The 20,981-nt window shown below is 42.5% G+C and overlaps 1 protein-coding gene across 1 annotated transcript in view; it reads right to left on the bottom strand.

The window, feature by feature from the left end:
* Window positions 1-20,981, bottom strand: part of LOC141781488 (all-trans-retinol 13,14-reductase-like) — a 92,851-nt gene that overhangs the window by 52,738 nt on the left and 19,132 nt on the right. The gene's annotated exons all lie outside the window — the stretch shown is intronic.

Genomic DNA, 20,981 nt, shown 5'->3' with positions numbered 1-20,981 from the left:
TTATTCACAGCTTGCAAACTTGGTTCTGACTAGTGAAGTCCAGCCTGGCCACTGCATTTGTCCTGCAGAGATGGTGTGTTTTGGGGGCATTACTGTTATATATAAGTTGTATATAGTGAAGCTCGTCTGTTAAACAGTGTTGGCCGCAGTCGGAGGACGCGGGGGAGACCGTAGCTTTGGTCTCCAGGACCGGAGTCTCTGCTGTACTCTGCTCCTCGGCTCCTCTGCTTGCCTTCACTCACACACCGCGCTCGTTCTCACTCTTTCGCTCCACTCTCACGTGCATGCTGCTCACTACACACTGCAGAAGAGTTAGTTTAGCCCTGAGAATATCTAGTGAATGTACAGTGGACGTTTGTTCAGAAATAACTGCTGCAGCTCCTCCAGACCAACAGAGGTTTCCCGTGTCTTGTGAAGTGACGGAGCTCCGCAGAGAGAAACGTTATCGTCTCCGACCGGGTGCCGTTGTCTCCCTCCGGCCACGGTCGGGAGGCTGAGGCAGGAAAAGCCAACACTAGGATCAGCATTGATTCATGGAGAGACCTTCGTCTGGTCAGCTAACATTACTGCCAAGCAGCTGAAATATAGAGTGATATTGTGCTTTTGGCTGATGTGTGTGTCTCCTCACTGTTTTGAGCAATGCTCATTCATGTCTATGTAGAACGAGTGCGAGCAACAGGACGCTGACTTTCGTTGACTTAACAGCCACAGGTGTTGCTGTTAACAAGCAATTTCTGTCCCTTTAACAGGGGGCAGCAACGTATAGAATAAATCTGTAGTCCAGACCACAATCATTGTTATGTGTGTGGTCAGCTTGACTGTCTTTTGTGAGAGGCATTTCCCGTCCACCCCTTGAAAATACGCTAGTAAACTTTCAGTTATTTCACCTCAGCAGTCCATCACAATCTGTTTCTGACCAAATTTGAGGCGAGAAATTGGCAAGACATAGCTGCTAAATCTTCACTCTTAGATACACGAGGCCTAATTTAAAAGTTTGTTCTGACTTTGGTTGCTCAGCAGACTTCCAGCGAGTTAGCCTACGTTAGCACAAAGAGGGCGGCAACGGAAGAGAGAGACGGCGGGAAAAACCAGCATGTAGAGCCGTCATATCTTCACATCTAACTCTCCAATTAAGGCTTTATTTTGACCAAAGTTAAAGAGTTCAAGGTTGTTGTGAAAGTGGAAAGACTAACCAAGACAGGTTTGATGAGTTTTATTTGGTTTCTGTCGTGCTTCAAGTGTGTTTTACGATCAGCGAGGTCAAATTGCTGTTTTTTTCTATGGAGTCTGGTCGGTTTGAGGAGAGCATAACGGCGTTTTCTTTTCACCACTAACACAGTGAATTGAGGGTTTATTTACACCAAACCGGAGTTGGTGATTGTTGGAACAGTGGAGAGACTAACAAAGACGGTTTTCGTGAGTTTTATTTTGTTTCTGTCGAGTTTGAATGAAGTGTGTTTTACAATCTATAAATACTGTGTTTTTTAATGGAGTCTGGTGGCTTTGAGGATGATATTAATTGTGTGTTTTGTGCGTTTATCAATTACAATTGTCCAAATCCCTGTTGATTTTATTTATTTTTAATAGGACTCCATGTTTTCATGGCAGCAGCGGCTCCTCCTCCATCCACTCCTTGCTGCTCCTCACTGCTCCGCCACTGCTCCTCGCACCATTTCATGCTTGAAAAACATCATACATTTCTTAATGTAGACCACTGACCATACCTGCTACAGTCACGTATCATATATTGCTGGATTCAGTCATACCGTTCCATCAAACCAACAAAGATTGGTGTTTCTGGGACAATACCAGCCAAAGCTGCCTAAAAAGTAAATGAATACATTCATCATAGACCTTCATATTTGATATTTCCCTTTATTGTACTTATGTGTTTGTAGTACTGTATTTCCTCAATGCATCAATATATTCACATTCTGTTTCTTCACACATGGAGAGGAACCTGGTCACCCTCACACCAAATTTGGGATCAATCAGAGCTAGCATTATGAAATTACATGAGTTTTGTTGTACCATCTCCCATTCGGCCTGGCTTTATTTTGCACTTCTTTTATTTATGCAGTGTGTCACAATATCTGTCAATTTAATCCCTTTTACAGTAAAATATTTTTATACAAGAATACATTTCATATATAGGAGACCTAAGAGAATATGAAAAAACGTTGTTGTTGTTCTTTGTTTTACCTCCGGTGGGGGTATCTCAAGAACTAAAGCACCTTTGGGCGTCTTCCCTCTAGCCTACTACAGCTTTAGTCCACAGGAACCGCCAAAATCAACACAAAATGAAAGTTCCTCGTAGTAACTGTGGCTTTACACAGTATGTGTCTGTGAAGATTGTGACTTTGTAAAGATTGTGTTGCTCGCGCTTGTGCTCGCTCTACATAGACATGAACGAGCATCGCTCAAAACAGTGAGGAGACACACGTTAGCTAAAAGCACAATATCACTCTATATTTCAGCTGCTTGGCAGTAATGTTAGCTGACCAGACGAAGGTCTCTCCATGAATCAATGCTGATCCTAGTGTTGGCTTTTCCTGCCTCAGCCTCCCGACCGCGGCCGGAGGGAACAGGGGAGACACCGGAGTTTTGGTTGGAGACGATAACGTTTCTCTTTGCAGAGCCCCGTCACTTCACAAGACACGGGAAACCTCTGTTGGTCTGGAGGAGCTGCAGCAGTTATTTCTGCACAAACGTCCACTGTACATTCACTAGATATTCTCAGAGCTAAACTAACTCTTCTGCAGTGTGTATTGGCGCGCATGCATGTGAGAGTTAAGTGAAAGAGCGAGAACGAGCGCGGTGTGTGAGTGAAGGCAAGCAGGCAGAGGAGCAGAGGAGCAGAGTACAGCAGAGACTCCGGTCCTGGAGACCAAAGCTTCGGTCTCCCCCGCGTCCTCCGACCGCGGCCAACACTGTTTAACAGACGGGCTTCACTAGATACAACCAAGAGGTTTCGGTGCTTCCATGTAGTGAACAGCGTAGCCACACGCGAGCGTACATGGGACACCGACCCGCAATGATTTATACGTGTAAGAAGCTACAAACAGTCCCTTTAACAAGTGTAGCCAGTGTGGATAATGGCACATGTACACAACATGAACAGACACATACGTTAAAGACTGCTTCAGTTAGCATAGTTTTATATCAGGATGCAAATTTAATAAGAGTGAGGTATCACATATCTGCATAATATAACTAATATCAAGGATATTAATAATGAAAACCCACCACTCATTTACATTGTCACATGTAATCATATCTCTCACTGTCAATACTGTGGGAATAACATAAAGCCTTGGTCTTATTAAAGCAAATCCCCCCCCCCTCACCCCACCCCCACCCCACAGAAGGTAGATACGTAAAAACTTGACATATGTAACACTAAACCATTCCAATACTAGTAGAGAAAAAACAATCTTATATCAGTCTCCACCGCAAAGCGTGAAATCCAATCACATAAATTTAATTATCCTGCCGGATTATGATGAGGTTCAAAAGAAAATAACAAAAAAATAAAGAGAGATGATTTGCTCACTGTGATGGATAACCTATTAACAAATTAAAAGTACCTGCAATTAGATTTTCATGCTGTTTTTGTGAAGTGAATCTCGTGGCTGCTTCGAGGGTGAGAACTTGTTAAATGTTCTGGTGTTCTTTAGCAAGTGTAGATGTAGAACATGTAGTTAAAGGTCCCATATTGTAAAGAGTGAGATTTTCATGTTTTTTATTATAAAGCAGGCTTAAGTCCTATATAAATACTGTGAAAGTATCGAAACGCTCAATCCACAGGGAAATACACACAGACCGTATTCAGAAACTCTGCATTTGAAACAAGCTGTCAGGATTTCTGTCCATTTGTGATGTCACAAATCTACAATATTTAGACCCTTTACACAGATTTAAACGTAAACATTCTAAATGTGTCCCAGTTTATTCCTGGTTGCAGTGTATGTGAATGACATCAGCTGACAGGAAGTACACATGGACCCAAGCTGTTGCCTAGCAACGCAATTCCGTTGAAATGCACTAAAACGGAGCGTTTCAGGCAGAGAGTAAATACAGGTATATTCAGGCAGACAGTATGATAAACATAAAGGGTTGTTTTTACATTAAAGCATGTAAACATGTGAAACAAAATACAAGTATGAACCTGAAAATGAGCACAATATGGGACCTTTAAATCTGAATTCCCTTAAAGGGGACATGCTCATCTTCAGATTCATACTTGTATTTTGGGTTGCTACTAGAACATATTTACATGCTTTAATGTTCAAACAACACATAATTTTTCTCATACTGTCTGTCTGAATATAGCTGTATTCACCCTCTATCAGAATCTATGGCAACAGAAATGCATTGCTAGGAAACAGTTTAGACACGTTTAGAATGTTTACGTTTAAAACTGTGAAATTGTCTAAATATTGTAAATTTGTGACATCACAAATGGACAGAAACCCTAACGGCTTGTTTCAAACGCTCAGTTTCTGAATACGGGCTGTGTGTATTTCTTCGTATATTGAGCGTTTTGATAGTTTAACAGTAATTATAAAGCACTTAAACCTGCTTTAAAATATAAAAGACATGAAAATCTCACTTTTTACAATATGGGACCTTTAACTTTTCTTCTTCTCAGTTTCAGTCATCTTTTCCTGTTTAAACACACCGGACGAGAATTGGGGAAACTTGATATACTTTATATTTTCTTATTTTTTTTGCCAAGCAACCATCCATTCATCCAGCATAATCATCCAGCGTAATCCATCTCTTTCGTTGTCTCTTTCTGTCTCTGTATGACACACTCAAGGCCAGTAAAAGCAATACAAACATGTCAGAGATTAGCTCTCAACCATAGTCTATTCCCTGAGCAAACACAGGAGCCAACTGCCCTACTGAGTGTGAGTGTGTGCGCGTGTGTTTGTGTGCGTGTGTGTGTGTGTGTGTACTTGGTAGGGAATGTTGAATGTGTGTTTAGAGAAGCCAGCACACCATAGTTCCTTTCACAAATACTTTTACCTGTGATAATGCTTCACTAAAAGGGCAATTACTGACTATGGCGTATGTGTGTGTATTTGTATGTGTGTGTATATGTGTATATGTGTATGTGTGCATGTGTCTGTCTACCCAAGAGGCCACGTTTAAACTGCCAATGACCAGTTTTCTAAAAACCTAGCTTAATCTTTGATATGAGACAAATGAAGAAGATGGAAACAGATTTCAGTGGCAACTAGAATGGCACTCAGAGAGCACAGACCTCTGCAGTATTCATCAGTGATCCACAAAATAAGCTTTCAAGTTGTTTTATTGACACCATCAGCATCATTCTATTTTCGTTAACAAATGTGGTCCTCAAAGAACAGATTAGAAGGTACAAAATATTACACAACCAATGTGGTTTTGTCACACTATACTATAGTTGACCACAGTTGGCGATGACAACCTTGGCTGAAGTTTTGCCGCTGTGTGAGCCTGCGCTCTCCATTCTCTGGACAACATGGAAGCCCTCCTCAACCTTTCCAAACACCACGTGCTTCCCGTCCAGCCTGGAGAGGAGAAACGAACATCTGAAATAAGCTGAAACTGATGATTAAACCTGAATCCAGCAGCACATGAGTCAAAGTGGAGCTCACCATTCAGTTTTTTTTTAAAGCAGATGAAGAACTTCTGTACAGTGGAAGTTTGAATATCACTAGATATTCTCAGAGCTAAACTAACTCTTCTGCAGTGTGTAGCGTGTGCAAGCATGCACGTGAGAGGTGGAGCGAGAGAGCAAAATGTGCATCAGTGAAATTTCTTCAGCTGTGCTTGCGGAATATGTAGTGCTGGAAGTTTGGTGACACAGTGACTACTTGCGCTCTAATTGGACATATCGTTTTTACAGGGTAACTATCAGTAAAGTTAAACTTTAGTATGGATTTACTTGCTCCTGCGAGGTAGTCCACTGCTTGTGGGGATTCCACAGAAATGACCCAATTTCAGTCCAAAACTCTGCTGTTCTAAGGACTGTGGCCTTAATGTGGGTGTGTTTTCTCCCAGCAGATGATGAGTCAGTCCTTAGTGAGTCTGGATGCAGATTAAAGGTGGCAGCTTTTCCTTCATCTCCCTCTCACTGCCCTGGGCTGTCTGACACATGTAGGGAGAGGGGCCTGTACATTTTCCCCCGGGGTTTTACACTTCTGTAAAAAATCAGGCATGATAAAAAAAAAAAAAAATCCTAATTACAAATAGCACTTCAGTTTAACAGAATTCAAAACTTTTGTCTCCACACCAGGTTTTTGGTTACTTGTGGGGCTCTGTTGCTAGCTCTAGTTTGTGTGTTCATTGTTTTGTTTTCTTGGTATTCTGTCTTACAATAGAAACATTTAAAAGTGGACTCTTCTACAATACTTACCCCATACACACACACATTCATACACTCATAGCAGAGGCTGCCATACAACCCATAATGGCAGGTATATTTAGATTTGATATACCTGCCTTTATGGGTTGGTCTGAATCTATACATGGTAGCAGCCGTGGCTCAGGAGATACCCGATCTCGAGTGTCATTGGGTAAGATACTGAACCCCAACAACTGTAGATTTGGCGTTTTTTCTCATTAAACTCGGTGAAATTACAGTCGAGTTGGACCAAAGCACACTTGGTGATTGTTGGAAAGAGTAACGACGACGGTTTACATGAGTTTTATTTTGTTTCTGTCCAGTTTGAATGAAGTGTTTTACGGTGATCCGCTACGTGCAGCTGATCTCAACATAAACAAAAATACACGTGGATGATGGCGCAAGCTGAACGGAGAGGGGGGGCGGAGGTCTGCGCTCTCCGAGTGCCATTCTAGTTAGCATATGAATTCTTGAGTTCTGGCCAGTTTTTTGAGTTCACAGAGATCTTGACCTTTGGACACCAAATTCTAATCAGTTCATCCTTGAGTCCAAGTGGACGTTTGTGCCAAATTTAAATCAATTCCCTCCTGAGATATATTGTTCACAAGAATGGGTCTGAGAGACGAACAAGGTCTCCCATATATGAATTGGATTCTTGCAATATGAAAATATGTGAGCTCAGGTACATCATGTCCAAATCAGCCTGGCTTTATTTTGCCCTTTTTAAAAAAAAAAAAAAAGAAAAAAAAATCTATTTATGGGGTGTGTAGTAATAATAATAATAATACATTTTATTTGGTGGTGCCTTTCAAGACACCCAAGGACACCTTACAAAGATAACATTATACTCAAACAGGTAAAAGCAGCCGGATATGACAGAGACACATTTATGCAGACACGTATGATGAACTGATGGACAAGCTACAGCGAATAGACCAGTTTGAACAGGTGAGTTCTGAGGTAGGATTTAAATGTTGTAACAGTGTCAGACTACCGGATGTGAGGAGGGAGGGAGTTCCAGAGCCTGGGAGCAGAGCAGCTGAACTCCCTAGCTCCCATGATGCTGAGGCGTGAGGTGGGGGGGGGGTTAGAAGACCAGCTGATGATGAGCGGAGGGAACGGGAGGGGGTGTACTCCTGAAGGAGGTCAGTGAGGTAGGTGGGGGGGAGGTTGTGGAGGGCTTTGTAGGTGAGCAGAGTGTCACAATATCTGTCAGTTTAACCAATCACTTTACCTATACACTTTCTATGACGCCCATGTCTATAATGCATTATTAACATACTAAATGGATTAAAAAAACAATACACTGTCATTCACTGACTCGGGAAGGACATTGTTACACACTCTTGGTATCAATGATTTTAAACCCCTTTAGTTTTCTTTCTGTCTTTCTTTCTTTTTTAATAATTGATCTGCATGCCTCTCACTCTCGCTGTCTCTGATCCCCTCAAATATTTTAGAATCGTCGTCCTAGAATGAAACATCTTCACAGGCCCTACAGGGGTTTGTGGTGTGTAGGTGTATGTGATTGTGACTATGCATGTATTTGTGTCATTTGTGTACGAGCGTCTGCATGTGCGCAAGTTCTTTCATTACAGTCGTAAGGACCAAATGTGCAATGACGTCCTCCAGAGTGAGTGCCTTTTGCTGGCAAACCAGTAATATAGATGAAAGTGTGTGTGTGTGTGTGTGTGTGTGTGTGTGTGTGTGTGTGTGTGTGTGTGTGTGTGTACACACGTGTGGAGAAAAGTGTGCAAGACCTGCAGATGACAATCTCTCTCCATCGCTGTGATGACTTGAGCCCCACAGACACCATCACCGACAATTCAGCACACATACATACACACACTTTGCAGGAAATGATTGCATATTTTCCACGGCGACAGTTATGTGGTCATAATGATGATGGATTCTCCAGCCCTGTGAGGTTGTAAACTTTGTTTCTCCTGCAGACAGACGTCCTCAGAGGACGCTGTTTTTTTACACTGGCAGCCAGTTCACTCGAAACATACAAAACTCTCATCTCAATAATCTGATTTGAGCTGGTGTGTGTGTGCGTTCCTTTGGTTCATTTCGAAGCAAATGTGTGTGTGTGTGTCAAATATGTAGGAAAAAAGGACTTGAATATAGGGATGCACCGATACCGATACCAGTATTGGGTATTGGGTCCGATACTGTGCTCATGTACTCGTACTCGCAAAACTGCTCCGATACAACGGCACCGATACCACTTTACAGCAGCGCAACGTTAACCTCTCGTCACCATCTTGCGGGTCCTCACGCTCCACCTCCCCGACGGTGCGGGCGAGACGGGCCGGTGGTGCACCAGACCCCGCTGGGCCCTGATTCCACCTCAGCCGGCGCGCGCCGGCCCTCACTTTTATTCCGCCACAGGGTTTTGCTTGCACCCTCTGACTCGCGCGTGCGTTAGACTCCTTGGTCCGTGTTTCAAGACGGGTCGGGTGGGTCGCCGACATCGCCACACACCACTGGCGCCTTTTACGTGGGCCGTGGCATGGCACGGTTGGGGCACTGAGGACAGTCCGCCCCGGTCGACAGTCGCACCGGGAACAGGGAGCCCCGTCACGGTGCGGCGAGGTCCAGGCGGGAAACGCTGTAAAGCTGCAGCCGCGAGCCACCTTCGCCCCGAGTCTTTCCAAGCCGACCTAGAGCCGGTCGCGGCACACCGCCTCGTATGCGGGACTCCCCAGCCTGCCGTGTGTCGCTCACACCCTCCAGCTGGCTGTTAACGAGGGTCTTTTGACACAGAGAAGTACTCGTATCGGTTCTCGGTATCGGCGAGTACCCAAATGTAAGTACTTGTACTTGTACTTGGTCTGAAAAAAGTTGTATCGGTGTATCCCTACTTGAATGCTGTTAGTTTTAACTCCTCAAGATGGTTGATATCACAAGGCCTACTCAATTTATTCCTATCATTCAATTTAGGCACATCTATAACGGGTAGTAGCAGTGGTTGCACAAAGTCGTCGGGCCCTGTGTAACATCATTTTCATATTTAGCTTAGATCTCTTTTTTTCTGAGGCTAGTTCATACGTTCCAGGTCGGCTTCGCCAAACTCTCTTGACTGCACGAAATCTTGTAAATGCCTCGTTCCAACCTAATAAAGGCCGTCCGATCATCAGTAGGTGTGTGTGAGATATGCTCATTAGCATAATTGGTGACCCCAAATTGAGAATTGAGAATCCCTTCGTCTCCCAGCTTTTGGATCTCAGTCTGCCCCTCGTCGGGTATCGTTTGCTTATGGACTGATCTCTTGTGGATGACCTCCCAGCTTCATGGTAAAGGAACTTGTTTTTTTAAACTTACCTGGTGCTCTGAGTGTTTCTCTGCTTTCAAGTCTCTGTTCCCTGTCTACATTGTCACAGTAAAACCTGGCCATGACTGACTCAGTAGAGAAAGAAGCTCTCCGTTCCACCCTGCAGGCTCAGGGAAGGGGAGGCAGAATGGGAGAAGCAGTCCCCCATCTGTTCATCTGTTCATCAGTTTTCCGAAGGGGCTCTGTGGAGGTTTAGTGACCACAGCACACCAGGCAGAGAGGCAGCTCGTGGACTTCTGGGTCTTCGCCAACAGTCGAGTTGCCGATTATGCCATTTGCTTCCGCACCCTGGCGGCGGACGGCGGATGGAATGATAATTCTTTGTCTGATATGTTCCTGCTGTCTGTCTGAGGACATTAAGGAAAAGTTGGCTACCTTTGACTCACCCTCTGACTTTGATACTCTGATAATAGACTGTTTGAAACGCAAGGCAAGGAAAGGCAGCTTTATTTGTAGAGCACATTTCAGCAACAGGGCAATTCAAAGTGCCAAAGTGTCATTATCTGGTTTAATAAAAGGCAGCAGCAAACAGGAAAGTTTGAAGCTTTGATTTAAAAGAACTCAGAGTTGGAGTTGGTCCTGCAGGTTTCTGGGAGCTTGTTCCAAATATTTGGTGCATAAAAACTGAACGCTGCTTCTGCATGTTTAGTTGTGACTCTGGGGACACTAAGCAGACCTGATCCAGATGACCTGAGAGGTCTGGATGGTTCATAACATAGCAGAAGATCAGAAATGTATTTTGGCCCTAAACCATTTAGTGCTTTGTAAACCAGCAGCAGTATTTTGAAATCAATTCTCTGAGAGACAGGGAGCAAGTGTAGAGACCTCAGAACTGGACTGATATGATCCACTTTCTTGGTCTTAGTGAGGACTCTAGCAGCAGCGTTCTGAATCAGCTGCAGCTGTCTGATCTATTCTTTAGGAAGACCAGTAAAGACGCCGTTACAGTAGTCAAGTCGGCTGAAGATAAATGCATGGACTAGTTTTTCCAAATCCAGCTGAGACATCAGTCCTCTAATTCTTGCTCTATTCTTCAGGTGATAGAAGGCTGTCTTTGTAATTGTCTTAATATGGCTGTTAAAGCTCAGGTCAGAGTCCATGACTACACCAAGATTTCTAGCTTGGTCCGAGCTTTTTAACATCACAGATTGTAGCTGAGCACTAACCTTTAATCTTTCCTCTTTGGCTCCAAAAACTACGACCTCAGTTTTGTCTTTGTGCAGCTGAAGGACAAGAAGGGGGCCTGTTCGGCGAGGAGACCTACCGTCCACTTGAGGCAGCCGTCCTCTTCGCTTCAGCCAGGTCTCGCTTGGAGTTACTATGGTCATGGGCATCAGTGTCACCAGGTCATTTCTGTCATGGCTTAACCCTGAACATTTTGAGTGTAGGTAAATGGTAAATGGTAAATGGTAAATGGACTTGCGTTTATAGCGCCTTTCTAGTCTTCCGACCACTCAAAGCGCTTTACACTACATGTCAGCATTCACCCATTCACACACACATTCATACGCTGATGGCTGAGGCTGCCATGCAAGGAGCCAAACCTGTCCATCAAGATCTAATCTAAAGACTCATTCACACACAAATGGCACAGCCTTCGGGAGCAACTGGTGGGCAACCTGCTATACGTCTGAGACACAACCGCTTCAATGATGAAGACGTGTATACTGTGCATGTAAATGAGGTGCCAGAGTGCATAAAGAGCATCAAAATAAAGCATGTTTATATAAAAAAAAACTGAGGGAGGAGGATACCTCCGACCCCCTCGCCACAGAGATTCAGGCTAAACCACAATGTCTATGTCATGTTTACTTGTATTGCTCTGCTGGTCAAAATCACATCCACGTCCTGGCAGCGCCCCAGAAAATAGCTGCAGGAAATGTGCAAGGCGCATATGCTATGTACAGATAGAAAGGATGTGCTTAGAATTGTAATCAGCCTGATCAATACACTCACATGCCAGCGGGGCCTATTATGTTTACATTGGACCCGCCCATGGATTTATGTCTGCCACAGGGTCTGGGATGGGGAAATAAGAACAAGGGCTGTATTCAAAACCGCCTACTACATACTACTGACAAACGCAGTATGCAGTATGCAGTATACAGTACATACTGAATACTGCGTTCCTGAGTAGTATGCAGTATGAAGTGGTTAAAGTGATGTATTTAGCAGTATTCTAGACGAGGCTTTAGCCTTTAAACCAGCTCTTAATGCACTGGACAAAAAAACAAACTCATACCACTATTGTAATATTATCGAAAAATAAAGCTTAGATTTCTTTTGTTTATATTATATTTGTTTACTTTATAAGATACTGCAGGTTTATACAAATTATTCTAACAGCTCATGGTGAAGTGAGACAAACAGGATCATCAACGAGGGGAGACGGGAAATATAAAATATTGATCCAAAAACAACCTTTACTCAAACTGCTATTTCAGTTACAGCAACAAAACAATGGAATGATCCCTACAGATATTAGAGTAATGTGTCAGAGGCTGCTCTTTCCCTCATCTCTCCCCTCGCCAATCTGCTGCTCTGCGAGCGTCACTGGCTGGCTGGCGAGCGAGCGAGCGAGCTACGCCCACGGGCGATTGTGGAGCTTTTCAACTCCAAAAAGGCAGATAAACACAGGTTCCTGTTAATTTATAATGGACATTTGGGTTGCGATATTTATACAAACTATCCATCGACAATGAAATAAAAGCCCCTTGTCTACAGACCGGTCTCTAGAGAGCTCCAGCCAGCTCATAGCGGTGACCGCCCGGCTGGAGAGGTAGCGACCCAGGCAGGCGCTAGGTAGCTGTCAAGGCAGTTTGTTGAGCTTCTAAACTCTGACAACGGTGCGACAAATGTGCGATTTGCCATCTAATATTGTAAAACTGTCAGTATTCAAAATCTACACAGTCTATTTCTCGCCTCAAAAAATGTGTGATGAAATAGCTACGAGAAATGTAAAAAACGTGTCGTTTTTGGCTGTTGTTGTTGTAACCGTAGCCTGTAGCGGTCCAAAGCTTTGCATTGTGGGATTCAGTAGGCGAGGTAGACTGGTCCGATGCATACTGGAGATTTTTTTTCAAATCAGTACGACATCCAGGTATTTTTGGCATACTTGAGATTTTGCTTTTATTTGCATACTGCATACTGCATGCTACATTTTGGCCAAATCAGAAGCCTACGTACTACTACTATAGTATGCGATTTTGGATACAGCCATATTGTGTAAGCACACAGGAAGAGGCATGGCACAATAACTTGCTTAGCTCTGAGCTATTACGTTTTAATGCCACAACACTGCCTACAGCCGCATCCCACCTGACTAATGCACTAATGTCACAACAGCATTGGTGTATGCAGTGGTGAGCAATTCATCCGGCAGGCTTCATTTTATGATCTCTTTATGTCTCTCCAGGTATCACAATAAGATAAGCAGGCCATCACTCTAATTCTTACATCAGTGTGTGTTGCTCTACTATACGAACTGCCAAAATGTGATTGATGACTTAAATAAACATTAGATCAGTGTCCCTATAACCTGGAGGAAAGCCTTCATTGCATGCTCAATGCGAAACAACTTATTATAGACTCATCCTGTACCTTGATCAATAAATCAAACAGACAACTAATATTAATCTTAGTTTTGACAGATTTCAACTCTCATGAATGATAATTCCACGGTGCTGGTCTGGTTAGACGCTGCTTTATTCACAGTACTGTGTGCTAAGAGTAAGACCCACTGGGCCACCAATGCTAAAAGTGGATGGGATTTTGTCAGCTATAAGTCATTTTGGGTCAAGATGTCCACCAAATGGCATTGAAGTTATGACATGCAGGCAACTGATTCGTCAAAGGTAACAAATGTATAATAAATAAATGCTTCCGCTGGCTTTGAAGCTGCATTTTATTCGTGTGCTAAACTGGAAGTTAGCAGGCTCGGCTGACGGAAGTCTCTGGTGCACATGAAGACAATGGAGTAGAAGCGCTGCTGGGTCTCTGTGGTAATCACATACAGGTGCTCTTTGGATCCTTCAGGTGTATTGGGCTCATTCAGTCTTGTGAAGGGCTCATTGCATGGGTGGAATATGGTCTCAAAAAAGTACAAAATGCAAGTCTCCCTCAAAAATAATCCAAGGCACACTGTATTGTCTGAACAAAATTGAAATGATGTTTCTTAGGTGGAAAAAAGCGGATTTGGAGATGGACTTGATGTGCGACTGGAATGAGAGAGTCGGGTCCAGGATGACACCCAGGTTGTGGACTTCCGGGGGATGGGGAGAAAGAGCAGCCGTCGACGTCCAGATGTAGATCTTCAACCTTCCGGAGCAGGGCCTTGGGAGCCACAACCATGAGCTCTGCTTTGTTGCTGTTGAGTTTTAGAAGGTTAGATGTCATCCAGATTTTGATTTTGTGCAGGCAGTTTACAAGCGACTGTGGGGGGAGCTGGGTGGATGGTTTGGTGCTAAGATACAGCTGTGTGTCGTCAGCATATGGGCAAAAGTTGAGACCGTGGTGGCTGATGATCTGACCAAGGGGGAGCATGTAGCATTAGATACAATGCCTGCATTAACTGCTGATGCTGGACCTGTCCACCTGTTGATGTTGCATTCCATCTCACTGGTGAACAAGACAGTTTGAGGTTTTCTCTTGGGGAAAGGACATGCTCGAAAAAAACGATTTTTATGCTGTGTCGTCCGCTTACGTCGGAGGCAAGAAAGCAAGCACTGATGTTGGAGTATACTGGTGCCTTAATTCCCAGTTCAGATTGAGTAATGAAGCACCTCTATGAATCAGGATCTTTGGGATGAGGCAACCTCACCTGGAGCCAGGCCTGTGAAGTGAGCTACCTGATGAGCACCTGGTGGCCTGACCTATATCCACAGCAAGGAAGTACAAAGAAACCTTCCCCATGTGGACCACCTGCAGGGCAGGAATATAGAGGTTGATGTGCTGCTAAGCACACAACAGGTAAAGGCATGGGGCTTTGGCGCGTTGCACGCTGGCTGAAGGCACATGTCCTGCTGTTACAATTGTTTTAGCAGAAGGTGACATGTTCCTTCATTAAGCACTATTTCCTCCTGTTTGAGTAACATTTGCTGTTTTAGAAAACTCCTGAGTCCTATTAAACTATAAATGTGTGTCCTGTTTTTAAAGATTTATGTCTTCAGTAGGAACACATGGGCCTGGGGCTAAATGTCACAGACAGGGTAGGGAGGCTGCCTGTTTGCAGTGTATGTGAATGTCATCAGCTGACAGGAAGTACACATGGACCCAAGCTGTTGCCTAGCAACGCAATTCTGTTGCAATTTCGTCGCAATTCCGTCGAAATGCGTGTTTCAGACAGAGAGTAAATAACTGTATATTCAGGCCGACAATATGAAGAAAATAAAGTTTTTTTTTAACATTAAAGCATGTAAACATGTTCTAGTAGAAACACAAAATACAAGTATGAACCTGAAAATGAGCACAATATGGGACCTTTAACTACGATAGAAACAACCACTTCCTGTTTGATGTTGAATCAAAACTTACTTCTCACGCTCACATTTTCACTTGCATGTGTATTGTTAAAACAGTAGTCCTACATGACAAATGTTTTCTTGAGAAATTGTCCTTTCTTTAGTATGTATAGTTCTTTTCATTAAGAGCATGTGTTGCTAATTGTTGAGATGCTGATATTAAAAGAGGATATGAGAGACTATGATGGCATCACATTGTTAATTAACAGGAACAGATAATGTAGTTAGCGGCGAGATTAGAATTTAATTTACTGCGGGGAGTGGAAAGGAAAACAAAAGTGTAATAATATGGCTATGAAATTTTAACTCATTCATTTGACACATTATTGTGATTTTTTTTATTTTTTTATTTAGTGAAGCAAGACAAGACAGGTGAAATATGACAAACAAAAACAAACAAAACAAAACAAAACAAATATATAAATAACTAAATAAATAAAATACGTCGGGTGACATAACAGAATTAACGGGACAGGGCAATTCTAACAAGATGAGACAAATAAATAAGGGATGTTGGTGGAGGCAGGGTGGGGGGATGATGAGTATTTTTCGTGGCAGGGGTGGCTTATAATATCTCATGGTACGACAATGTTATGTTATCATATTTTGTCTTTATGTATTGGTCTTTATTTGTATTTGCATTAGCATTTTTTGTTTCCTGAGACAGGTTACCCTCCTTAAGCTGCCCTCAAGCCCTGGGGAGGGGGCTGGCTGACGGAGGTGTCTACTGTCGCCCCTTTGCCCTTTCTGAACAGCCCCCAGACCTGTCAGGAGAGAGCCTGTTCCCTGTTGGGAGAGGGATGGGTTTTTTTCCCCTTTTTTTTCCCTTCCTCCTTCCCAATTAATTTCTTTAATTATTTTATTTATTTTAAACAGGACATCAGGCCACCCCGGCCAGGAAATAGGGAAAGGGGAAGGTGGATGAATAAGTGAAGGAAAGGGGGAAAGAGGAGGAAAAAGAAAGGGAGGAGGAGGAGTGGTGATACTTGATGGGGTAAAGATGAGATGGGGTAAGGGTGTTATGTCAGAGGGATACAGTGAAGTGCTGTTGGTGCAATGTATTTTTTGCAAGCAATGCTGTACTTATATGTAATTATTATGAAACAATGATAAGTAAAATAAATAAATTATCCAGTAAATAACTAAATAAGTCATTTAATTAACCCATCCATCCACCATCTAACCATCCGATTGATTCATTGTAATAATAGTAACAATAATAATGGTTAAAAAAAAAAAAAAAAAAAACTTATTGTGATTAAAGGTCCCTTATCATGCTCATTTTCAGGTTCATACTTGTATTTTGTGTTTCTATTAGAACATGTTTACATGCTGTAATATTAAAAAAAAAAAATATTTTCCTCATACTGTCTGCCTGAATATACCTGTATTTACCCTCTATCTGAAACGCTCCGTTTTAGTGCATTTCAACAATTGAAACCGAATTGCTTTGCTAGGCAACAGTTTGGGTCCATGTTTACTTCCTGTCAGCTGATGTCATTCACATCCACTGCAACAGGAAATAAACTGGGACACATTTAGAATGTTTGCATTTAAAACCCTGTAATGGTCTAAATATTGTATATTTGTGACATCACAAATGGACAGAAATCCTAACGGCTTGTTTCAAACGCACAATTTCTGAATACTGAATTTATAAAGCACTTAAACCTGCTTTATAATATAAAAGACATGAAAATCTCACTTTTTACAATATGGGACCTTTAAGACTTAGAATATGTTCACTGCAGTAGGAACAGAGACATGCAGAGAAGGAACTGAGTGTAAGACAGATGCACACATCAGGCAAACACATGCAATAAAAATATACAATAAGAAGCAAAAGGAGAGTGCACACACACACACGCACGCACGCACGCACGCACGCACGCACACACACACACGCACACACACACACACACACACACACACACACACACACACACACACACACACACACACACACACACACACACACAGGAGGTTCCATTAGAGTGATGTGTTGTTCTTGGCACTGATACAGCTGGTTATCAGGTAAGTCTGGCTGTCATATTGGCCTGACAGCGCAGAGATATAGATGGATGAATCACAGACTGAATAAACACTGAAAGGCACCTAAACATCAAGACAGGAGGTGGACTCTAATCTGTGTGTGTGTGTGTGTGTGTGTGTGTGTGTGTGTGTGTGTGTGTGTGTGCATACACGTGCTTGCTAATGTGTCAAGATATCTGTATTTATGGAACCTGTTAGCGTTATGTGTATTTGTGTGAGTGTGTGAGGCGATGCTGAGTGACATGCAGTGACAGCGACAGCACTGTGTGTTTTATCAGCGCTGGTTAAATGTTTCCTGCCACTCTTCCTCCCCGCTTTCAGTCACTCTAACCTTTTACAAGGCTGCTGTTGATACAATCAGACACAAACACAAAGATGCGTAAACACACACCGATGCAGACACACCGACGTGATCTTTCTCAGCTATGTTTTATTCGTATTAATGCGTACTGTATGTTCACATTCACTTCTGCAGGAGACCCAGCATGAGGCAGCTCACTCGCAATCAGCCAGCCTGCTGTTCTTCACGCATGTCATAGGTAACCTGATTTATTTTGCCTGGTTTATGAGTTGCTAAAAACTTTGAAGGAATTATTGCCTAAGAAGCCACCCAGCCGCAACGATAACCCGATAATCAGCTGCAGTGTGTGCACAAAACCATAGTTCACCTGACCCGTCCAGGGTAGAGTTAGCAGCCCCGATCAAGTCAAGTCAATTTGGTATTTGTCCCAAGTGGGCAATTTGTGCTGCAGCAAACATAAGAACACATAAAAAACATACAATATAGAACATACAGCAGTTGATATACAGGAAGCACAGGTTTTAAGTGTCCATAAAAACATGATAAATATACAGCTGCAAGCGGCAGTTTGCGGCTTCGAGCCTTTTTTACGCTCAACAGAACAAAGCAGCTCAATTGCTAACAGGAAAGCCGCAAGCAGCAACAAGTGAGTTTCAGGCGTCACAAAATCACTTCAGTTAGTTCATTTCTGTCTAAAGAAGGAATAATGGCACTTGGCATTTGGCATTTGTAATGATTGGACGAATAATTTATGATTTACAGTCTGGTTTGTGTTATGCCGCGCCCATTTTTTTTTTTCATTTGTAGCGTCCCCTCTTGGTAAAATTGAATGAAACTTTCAGGGTATGTTTCAGGTACTCTTGAAGACATAACCTGTGGGTCTTTTGATGATTGGCCCAACGGTTGTTGACTTTAGTCTATTTCTGTGCTGAGCCACGCCCTCTCAAAGTTCATTGGTCAATATCTTCAACATGCAATGGAGAGCAACAAGCTTTATGCAACTTGTGATAAGCTTGATCCAATAATGATACACGGAAAATCTGGGAGACATTGGACCTAGGGTTTAGGAGGAGATGTCAAAAATTAGTTTTTCAACAAATTCAAAATGGCGGAAAATCTAGTCAGGGGGACTTACGGTGAAAGTTTTCACTTTTTGGCTGTCAATGATAGCGCCACAATCAGGCCAATTGGGACCATATTTTATGTGAAAAATGAGAACATCTTGATCAGTTATGGAGACAAGTTTCACGACTTATAATTTTAAAGGTTCATTCCGCCAAAATACAACTTTCTGTCTAATGACTTATAGTTTTAAAGGTTTGTTCCACACAAATACTACTTTCTGTCCAAGTAATTATAATTCTAAAAGTTTATTCCAGCCAAATATTACTTTCTGTCTAACGACTTACAGTTTTAAAGGTTCATTCCACCCAAAACTGACTTTCTGTCTAATGAGTTGATTAACTCAACTTCCACCCAGTATTAAAGTTTAGCTTCCTGCTTTTCTAGCAATGTATTTCAGCTCTTACCTTTTTTGGGCTCATGCTGTTCAGCTTTCAACTCTGCCAGTTTTACAATTCAGTTCTGTATTTTCAGCAATGATTTGCAATTAATTCCAGCTGTCAGCATTTCCACGCGTCTTCATCAGGAAATGCATTTTCTAGTTAATGTACAATAATTTTAATGGCAGAATTAGTTTCGTTCTGATTCTCATCATCAGTTCATAGAGTCTTACTGGTTGGTCTTCACCGCTTCTCTGAGTCTTTTGGAAGAAACCGGATGTCAGGGCCTTTAACCTGCAATTTAATATCAAGCTCAAATGGTCAGGATGGGTACTAAGTCTTGTTGTGTTTCACAAGCGTCTCACCACTCAGTGACCTAGAGGTCAGATAAACAGTTTCTGAAAGAATATTTCAAGAATTAAAGAATACCTTCATTATCATTTTCATGTTTAAATATGCTTTGTCTTTCGGCCGTCACGCTACAATCGCATTTTTCTGCGATTGGATGGTAAGCACATCTGTTCTGGAAAACTGCTGAGAAACCCCCTTATTGTCAATCTAGCTAGTAAAGCCATCCATCCTCTGAATGCTCTAGGTCTCTAGTTTGATCCATCCATCCTCTGAATGCTCTAGGTCTCTAGTCTGATCCATCCATCCTCTGAATGCTCTAGGTCTCTAGTTTGTGTCTGTAAAGTTTCATGAGGCTGTGATTATCCTAGAGGTCACCACAGGTCATTTTATACAGTGACGTCAAGTTTCAAAAACAATGGTCTCACTACAATGAAATGGCTCCTATGGGGACTAACATCATCATACATGAATACAGTTGGACTCATTGGATCAACAAGAGTCTCAGCTTTCCAGTCATACCCAATTTATGCAATTCCGTTCTGTTTAGGGACCCCAGTATGCAGAAATATTCAAACTATTTCGTTTCATATGATGCCAGTATCTTCTCTCTAGCTTTAAGGCTGACCCCGCTACAGCCTTGTAAAGATATAGGCTAGAGGGAAGACCCCCAAAGGTGCTTTAGTTCTTGAGATGCCCCTACCGGAGGTAGAACACAGCACAACACTGTTTTTCATATTCTCTTAGGTCTCCTGCATATGAAATGGATTCTTGTATAAAAATATTTTACTGTAAAAGTGGTTAAAATGACAGATATTGTGACACGCCAGATAAATAAAAGAGGTGCAAAAAATAAAGCCAAGCCGAATGGGAGATGGTAGACCAAAACTCATGTCATTTCATAAATCAAGCTCTGATTGATCCAAAATGTGGTGTGATGGTGGCCAGGGGGTTCCTCTACATGTGTGAGGAAACAGAATGTGAATATATTGATGCATTGAGGAGAAATACAGTATTACAGACACACAAGTACAAACAGCGGAAAAATCCCATATAAAGGTCTATGATGAATGTATTAGTTTACTTTTAGGTTGCTTTGGCTGGGATTGTCCCAGAAACACCAATCAGGGTTTAGCAGGTAGCAAGTATAGACAGTGGTCTACATTAAGAAATGTATGCTGTGTTCCAAGCATGAAATGAGGGTAAATGCCATGTCTGCAGTCAAGATAGATTCTTAAAAAGTTTTGTATCAACTTTAATTTAAGGAGTAAATAAATGTTCTTGATGCAAAACTAATAATCTGTGCTGGAACTTTTAAATATGAATAAACACCGATCAGCCATAACATTATTACCACTGACAGGTGAAATGAATAACACTGCTCAGGGTGCCCGTGCTGTCCTACTGTTATGGCTGATCGGAGTACAAAACGTTCCCTGCTCTATCTTTTTCTTGCTTTTTTCACTGTACATTCACTAGATATTCTCAGAGAGAAACCAGCTCTTCTGCAGTGTGTAGTGTGCGCGCA

This window comes from Sebastes fasciatus, chromosome 13 (genome assembly GCF_043250625.1).
Source record: "Sebastes fasciatus isolate fSebFas1 chromosome 13, fSebFas1.pri, whole genome shotgun sequence".
NCBI lineage: Eukaryota > Metazoa > Chordata > Actinopteri > Perciformes > Sebastidae > Sebastes > Sebastes fasciatus.
This window is presented reverse-complemented; position numbering and strand designations above follow the sequence as displayed.